A 7,628-nucleotide genomic window follows, 5' to 3' on the forward strand; every position below is an offset into this window, starting at 1 on the left:
GTAAGATATGACCTTCCCTGCACAAAACCATGTTGCCTATCACTGATAAGCCCATTTTCTTCCAAATGGGAATAGATCCTATCCCTCAGTATCTTCTCCAGCAGCTTCCCTACCACTGACGTCAGGCTCACCGGTCTATAATTACCTGGATTATCCCTGCTACCCTTCTTAAACAAGGGGACAACATTAGCAATTCTCCAGTCCTCCGGGACCTCGCCCGTGTTTAAGGATGTTGCAAAGATATCTGTTAAGGCCCCAACTATTTCCTCTCTCGCTTCCCACAGTAATCTGGGATAGATCCCATCCGGACCTGGGGACTTGTCCACCTTAATGCCTTTTAGAATACCCAACACTTCCTCCCTCCTTATGCCGACTTGACCTAGAGTAATCAAACATCTGCCCCTAACCTCAACATTCGTCATGTCCCTCTCCTCGGTGAATACCGATGCAATGTACTCGTTTAGAATCTCACCCATTTTCTCTGACTCCACGCATAACCTTCTTCCTTTGTCCTTGAGTGGGCCAATCCTTTCTCTAGTTACCCTCTTGCTCCTTATATATGAATAAAAGGCTTTGGGTTTTTCCTTAACCCTGTTTGCTAAAGATATTTCATGACCCCTTTTAGCCCTCTTAATTCCTCGTTTCAGATTGCGCCGACAATCCCGATATTCTTTCAAAGCTTCGTCTTTCTTCAGCCGCCTAGACCTTATGTATGCTTCCTTTTTCCTCGTGGCTAGTCTCAAAATTTCAACTGTCATCCATGGTTCCCTAATCTTGCCATTTCTACCCCTCATTTTCACAGGAGCATGTCTCTCCTGCACGTTAATCAACCTCTCTTTAAAAGCCTCCCACATATCAAATGTGGATTTACCTTCAAACAGCTGCTCCAAATCTACATTTCCCAGCTCCTGCCGAATTTTGGTATAGTTGGCCTTCCCCCAATTTAGCCCTCTTCCTTTAGGACCACTCTCGTCTTTGTCCATGAGTATTCTAAAACTTACGGAATTGTGATCAATATTCCCAAAGTAGTCCCCTACTGAAACGTCAACAACCTGGCCAGGCTCATTCCCCAACACCAGGTCCATTATGGTATGAAAGATGATATCAGTACAACCTCTCAGATTCGATGGTGTTGGACAGGGTCTGTTTACCAATGGAGTTAGGGTACAGATGAGCCAGGGTTGAACTGAATGGTAGACCAGGTTTGAGGGTTTGAATTTCCTCCTCCTGTCCCTATGTTACTGAGAACTCTCTGCCTACTCGGTCTTGTTTTCATAACCTGCTCCAGTTTGCCCAGCTGGTTACCAAGCACTGTTTGCCCTGGCTGGAAAATCTAGAACACTGGCCGGGGGGAGGGATTCTCGGGATAATCCCCGATAATTTTAGGCTGAGATGAAGTGGAGTTTCTTCACTCAGAGAGCTGTGATTCTTTGGAATTCTTTATCCCAGAGGGCTCTGGATGCCCAATCTGTGGGTATACTCAAGGCTGAGACTGATAGAGATTTGGGGAATCCATAGTCTGGGAGATTGGAACTGAAGCCAATGATCACTCACGATCTTGTTGAATGGCGGAGCAGGCTGCAGCTCCCCTCTGGACTACTCCAGCTTGCATTTTGCTCTTGAATTGCCGATACTGCAGATAATACTGGGATGCAAGGAAGTTCTTCCAACCCACTGTGCATCCATTGTCCATTATGAGGCTGGCTGACATGAGCGTGGCCCTGTGACCAACAGATTTGACTATTCAATGCTGCGTGTCAGAGGCGAGACGTTGAGAGCCTTTACAAAGTCTGAGGTTGTCGTGTTTAGCAGTGACTGAGGGCATTGCACTGCCCACGTCAGAGGTACAGATCTCCCAAGACGGCAGACTGAGCAAGTTATGAAAACAAGACCGAGTAGGCAGAGAGTTCTCAGTAACATGGGGACAGGAGGAGGAAATTCAAACCCTCAAACCTGGTCTACCATTCAGTTCAACCCTGGCTCATCTGTACCCTAACTCCATTGAGCTGCCTTTGTATTGCAACCCTTAATCTCATTCCTGATTAAGTGCCCATGAATCTCAGTGTAGACATGTTCAAATGACTCCCAGCCTCAATAGCTTTCCGCTACCCTTTATGTAAAGAATTGCTTCCTGACATCACCTCTCAACGGTCCAGCTCTAACTTGAAGGCTATTGTCCCCTCAGTGATCTCAGTTCATTAGCAGCAGCCAACTGCGCTGTGGTGATATGTGTATCAAAAGGATCAGTTTAAAAACCCAACGCTAGAGAGGCATGGACAGATGCAGACGGACAGAGAGGAAGATAGAGAGGGAGAGGGAGAGACAGAGAAAGCAAGAAAGGCGGAGATGAAGAAAAAAAATGAAGAGAGAAAAGGTGAGAAACAGAGAACGAGAGAGAATTTTGGACAGATATAAAGATAGTTGCAGAGAGAGAGAGAACAGAAAGAGAGGGATCACGAGAAAGGGAAAACGAGATAGGGACAGGGGGAGCGTGAGTAGGACAGTGAGAGAGGCAAAACAAAGAGAATTCTGGACAGAGAGTCAGAGAGAAAGACAGAGAGAGAGACTAAGAAAGAGACAGAGAGAGACAGAGAAAGACGGAGAAAGACTAACAAAAAGAGAGACAGGGAGAGAGAGACAGAGACAGAGAGAGAGAAAGACACAGAGACGGAGTGAGAGAGACAAACAGAGACGGAGTGATGGAGTGAGAGGGTAAGTGAGAATGAGTGAGAAGAGACAGATGATGTTCCAGAAATACAGAGTGAAAGACAGAGAGAGAGATGCAGAGATTGAGGGATAGAGAAATAACAGTGTGAGGCAGCTATAGAGAGAATGAAACGGCAAGGCATCGCGAGAGCCACATAGAGATAAAGCGAGAGAGGGATGGAAATAGGGAGAGAGAGAAAGAGAGACAGAGAGCGTAGGACAGAGAAAGATAGTGAGACAGAGATACACAGGGACATCGGGTCATAGAGACAGAGAGAGGGGGATTGAGAGAGAAAGATGGAATGAGAAATATAGAGAAGCAGAGAAAGGGAGACAGAGGGAGACAGACACTCAGGGAGAGAGAGAAGGATAGAACGGGAAGAAAGAAGGAGGGAACAGAAAGAAGGACAGGGAAAGCTAAAGAGATAGAGTGTCAGACAGGGAAAGAGATAGCGAGAGAGAGGCACAGAAAAAGGGAACAAGAGGTAGATGGACAGACAGAGCAGAATGTAAGGGGACTGATTCACTCCCATCTGGTAATGAACAGGCCGCGTGGGTCCCAGTTCAGGTCCTGTACATGTGCAGTACACTGAACAAAAGGGAATGTTTCACACCCCTCAGGTCCTGTGCAGACCGTGTCTGTCTCAATGTCGGCTCCTGTACAAGTACAGTGCAAAGCAGGTAAAAGGGAATGCAAGATTGCAAAGGTTACCCTTTCAAAAAAGGCGAGAGGGTTAATTCCGGCAACCACAGTCCAGTCAGTGTAAAGTCAGTTTTGGGTCCACAGGTAGAAAGACCTGCGTGCAATGCTCATTCCCCGCCACCAGGTGTAAGCAGTAGATGCCGCAACAGCAGCAAATCCACAAATTCAACAATGACTTCAGGGGAAAGACACCAAGAAATTCAACAGCAACTTTCGGGGAAAGACACCAACACATTCAACAACAACTTCGGGGGAAAGACACCAACAAATTCAACAACAAATTGAGCAGAACAAAAACACCAACAACAACCTCAGCAAGAGCACAGCCTAACAAATAAAACAACAACTTCAGCAGGAGAAAGACACGAACAAATTCAACAACAACCTCAGGAGAAAGACACCAACAAATTCAACAACAACTTGAGGGGAAAAACACCAACAAATGCAACAACATCCTCAGCAGGAGAAAAACAACAGCAACTTTAATAACAGCCTCAGCAGATGAAAAAAAATCAGCAAATGCAACAAAAACGTCCCCAGGAAAAGAATACCAACAATTGCAACAACAACCTGAAAAGGAGGGAAACACAAAGAAATTCAACAAAAACCTCAGCAGGAGGAAAAAATAACACCAACAATTGCAACAACAACAGTAAAAAAATCTTCAGCAGGAGAAATACACCAATAAATTAAACATCAACCTCAACAGGAGAAAAACACCAACAAATTCAACAGCAACCTCAACAGGAGAAAAAACACCAACAATTTCAACAACAATTTCAACAGAAGAAAACGAGCAAAAAATTCTAGAACAACTTCAGCAGGAGGAAAATACCAACAAATTCAACAACAACCGCATCAGGATAAAAACAACAACAAATTCAACAACAACTTCAACAGGAGAAAAAACACCAAAAAGTCAACAACCTCAGCAGGAGAAAAACACCAACCAATTCAACAAGAACTTCGTCAGGAGAAAAAACACCAAACGTTCAACGACCTCAGCAGGAGAAAAAAACACCAACACATTCAACAACAGCCTTGCCAGAGTTCTTGTATCTCCTATAGCTCTGCCCATTGATATGGGGACCCCGCAGAGTCACCGACACCATCAGGAATCCTGCTGTCCTGACACGGGAACTCTCATCCTGATTCTCCCTGCTGATGAACAAAATGATGAAATAGATAATCACCCTCACTTCCCAGATTTATCAATGGGCAACACACAAGCCTCGTAACTACTGGTCAGTTATTTTAATATCAGTGGAGAGTCAGGGAAGGCAGTAGATGCTGCGTATATAGTTTTTAGGAAAGCGTTGGAGAAGGCACCACATAAAAGACTGGTTAAAAAGTTGAGCCTCATGGAATAGGAGGGTTGGTGCACAATTGCATCAAAAAGTGGCTTAAGGACGGAAATGTGTGAAATGGTTGTTTATCAGACTGGAGAATGGTCAGCCATGGTGTCTTCCAACGGTCAGTGCTAGGAGCTCCACCTTTTTTTTGCCTTTATCTTGGATCTTGGAATTCAGAATAGAATCTATGAATCTTCTGACGATACCAATCTTGGAGGAGTGGCAGACCAGTGAGGATGATAGAAACCGCCTGCAACGGGACATAAATGTGAGGCAATCCATTTTTACAGAAGGGACAGTGTGAGGCTATGCAGACTTAATGGCACAGTTCTAGAGAGGATACAGGGAGAGAGGGAGCTGTGGGTGCATGTACATAGACAGTTGAAGGTGGCAGGACACATTGATAGAGTGATTGCAAAACATCTGTCATCTTGGGCTTCTTAAATAAAGGCATTTAGTACATAAGTATGGAAATTGTGCTGGGTAGTCCCCAAGTGGAGTGTTACGTCCAGTTTTGGTCATCGCACTTTAGAAAGGTTTAATCCAAATGGGACATGTTATCAGGTGAACAGTATAAGCCAGGTGAGTGTGTTCCCCTGATGGTTTAATACACACGGGACATATTACCAGGTGAACAGTGTAAATGAGGTGAGTGTGTTCCTGGAACCGATCCCTGTGGTACCCCAATAGTCACTGTCTGCCATTTGGAAAAAGACCCACTTATCCCTACTCTTTGTTTCCTCTCCGCCAACCAATTTTCTATCCATCGCAATACACTGCTCCCAAACCTATGCACGTTACTTTTACACGCTAATCTCTTATGTGGGACTTTGTCAAAAGCCTTCTGAAAGTTCAAATAAACCACATCTATTGGCTCCCCCTCATCATCTCTACTAATTGCATCCTCGAAGAATTCCAGTAGATTTGTCAAGCATGATTTCCCTTTCGTAAATCCATGCTGACTCTGCCTGATTCTGAAACTGTTCTTCAAATGCTCTGCTAGAAAATCTTCGATAATGGACTGCAGAAATGTAACCACTACCGACGTCAGGCAGACTGGTCTGTAATTCACTGATTTCTCTCAACCCCATTTTTAAATAGTGGGGTTACATTAGCTACCCTCCAATCTGTAGGAACTGTCCACTTCTACAGGTTATATCTATTCTGAGCCTGTCTCCACACGGTTCCCATTGGAGCCGCTGTGTTGGTGGAAATATCCAGCTGTCTACCGGTTCCCTGCTCGTTTGCACCGTTTATTAGTATTTCCCTCTCTTGTTTCATATTTACTTCGGATTTTATCAGGGTTTGAGGCACAGACTGATGGGCCTATCATCTCATCCCTGGTGAATGGGGAGGGTCCTGCGCTGGGAACCTGTGGGTTTAACGCACTATAAGCGCTTGATGATATATCTGATATTTTACAGAGATGGTGAAGCTGAAACTGGTGAATGAGGGCAGCTGGTTCGCTGGGAGAGTGCAGATTCATTACAGGGGACAGTGGGGGAATGTGGCTGCCCTTCTCTGGGACCTGCCACACGCCTCTGTGGTGTGTCAGGAGCTGGGCTGCGGGAACGCGGTTTCTGCACCGAGTGTAGCTCACTTTGGGGAAGGGTCTGGACCCAGTGTGACGTTGCTTGTACAGTGCAGCGGGACGGAGGCAGTTCTGCGGGACTGTAAGTCAGTTACATGGAGTGACGATACCATGCCAAACTCTAGGGATGCCGGCGTCACCTGCTCAGGTAAAAGTCGTTCTCAGTCTCTCATCTCCTGCCATGTCTGATAGAACCTGGGAAGACGTGTACGTAAAACAATCCAGGACGGTCAGTACCCGGAAAGTCAGACGATAATAATTCCAGTAATCTCCGGTTTGAATTAATGTTAATATTAGGATCACTGTCTGAAAGTATATCATTAGTACTATATTTAATAAACATTCTATACCGGGAGCAGCAAATACCTGATACTCAGCACATTTACAATTCAGACAGAGCAGTTTCCATTGAGATTTTCCCTAAAGTCGCAGTGAATCATCTGAACTGCTGGGAATGTCACAATCTCAATCAAGCTCTCCATTCATCAACCCAACAGCCGCTACCGGGCATGCACTGTCAGCCCGGCTGTCCACCTGCAATGATCGCTTGGCCTCAGATCGGATATATCACACAGATTGCGAAGCTGAGACTGGGGAGCAGGGGGAGGGAGAGAGGAAGGTTTCCCAGCCTCGGGGAGCCGAAGTAATTGGTCCGCAGTTATTGTGGGTATCACAAGCGGAAACTGTGTTGTAAGATCTCACCACTGCCTGCGCATTGCCATTTAAATGTTGGGAAATATTGAGAAAGTAAAATGCACAGAATATTACACTGAAGAGCGAAGATAGTTCGGGAAGCAGTTGCAACGATTAAACTCAACACCCTTAAACTATTCGAAGAAAAGCGGCGTGTTTTCCTGAAATCCTGGATATTTATTGTAAGGAGAATAGTGATGGACTTCAAGAGGGTAAGGAGAGGCTGGTGAAATGGGCGGACTGGTGGCAGATGATATTTATTGCAGAGAAGTGTGAACTGATACATACTGGTTGGAACAAGGGGGAGAGGCAATATCACAGAATCACTGAACTGTGAAAGTGCAGAAGGGGGCTATGCGGCCCATCATGTCTGCATGGGCTCTCTGAAAGAGAAATTCACTCAGGTACATTCCCCTGCCTTCCCTACATAACTCTGCATATGCTTCCTTTTCATATGGTGAGACCGCACCTGGAGTATTGCGTGCAGTTCTGGTCACCGCATTATAGGAAACGATGTGGAAGCTTTGGAAAGGGTGCAGAGGAGATTTACTAGGATGTTGCCTGGTATGGAGGGAAGGTCTTA

This window comes from Heterodontus francisci, unplaced genomic scaffold, assembly GCF_036365525.1.
Source record: "Heterodontus francisci isolate sHetFra1 unplaced genomic scaffold, sHetFra1.hap1 HAP1_SCAFFOLD_208, whole genome shotgun sequence".
In the NCBI taxonomy this organism is placed as follows: domain Eukaryota; kingdom Metazoa; phylum Chordata; class Chondrichthyes; order Heterodontiformes; family Heterodontidae; genus Heterodontus; species Heterodontus francisci.